The sequence below is a fragment of the Benincasa hispida genome, chromosome 11 (assembly GCF_009727055.1).
Source record: "Benincasa hispida cultivar B227 chromosome 11, ASM972705v1, whole genome shotgun sequence".
Taxonomy (NCBI): domain Eukaryota; kingdom Viridiplantae; phylum Streptophyta; class Magnoliopsida; order Cucurbitales; family Cucurbitaceae; genus Benincasa; species Benincasa hispida.
Window position 1 is genome coordinate 12,077,401 of NC_052359.1, and position 1,075 is coordinate 12,078,475.

Genomic DNA, 1,075 nt, shown 5'->3' on the forward strand with positions numbered 1-1,075 from the left:
AAAAAAAAAAAAAAGAAAGAAAGAAAAGAGATCTAATTTCCAACATTCGATCTCTAAATTATTAAGAAGAAAAAATTAAGTGGTATATATGAAAAGAGGTCGAATTTCCAACTTTCGATCTCTAAAAAGAAAGAAACCAAGGATCAAAAAGTTATCTTTTCTAAATAAAAATGAAATGTCTGAATGCTTGAGTTTTCAAGGTACGCACTGCTATGTCTCCTGCACACATAATACAAAGCTAGCTGTAAAGTGAAAAAATTCCAGGGAAATTCAAATATTTAAAAATAATAAAATATTTATAGAAATAGTTTTTATAAAATGAAAAATTAAAAAAGAAAGAAAGAAAGAAAGAAAAGAGGTCGAATTTCCAACATTCGATCTCTAAATTATTAAAAAGAAAAAATTAAATGGTATGTATGAAAAGAGGTCGAATTTCCAACATTTGATCTCTAAAAGGCTTAGCGATCGTGTAGCATTTGGTATACGATCGTATAGTAAAAGGTATGCGATCATATAGGTTTTGAGAAGGTCATCGTCTATTTGTAAAAGGTAAGCGATCGTGTAGGAGTTTGTGGGCGATCGTGTAGTAGGGAAAGAGATCTCTAGACGCCATCACAACATGCCCTCATCGTATACTTCCACTATGCGATCGTGTAGTAAAGCTTAACGATCGTGTAGCATTTGGTATACGATCGTATAGTAAAAGGTATGCGATCGTATAGGTTCTAAGAAGGTGATCGTATAATAGTAATAGTTAAGTGATCGTATAGGAGTTTGTGGCCGATCGCAGAGGATTTAGTAAGCAATCGTTTAGTCATACTGAGCGATCATAGAGAAATTGTAAACGGTCATTTAGCTTCTAATAAAGAATTTATTCATCGTTCACTTGTTCTTTCCGGAAGTTTGCACTTATTGTTATGTTAATAAAGAATGTGTAGGGAAGAGTTATAGAGGTTAAGTGTTGAAGTCAAGGGTAAATTATGCGTTGGTACTAAGGATGAATGTATGGGTTGAAAGGCATGATGCATTGATAAGGCTTGCGGCAGCCTCAAGTGTGTGCGAGCAAAGGCGCTGG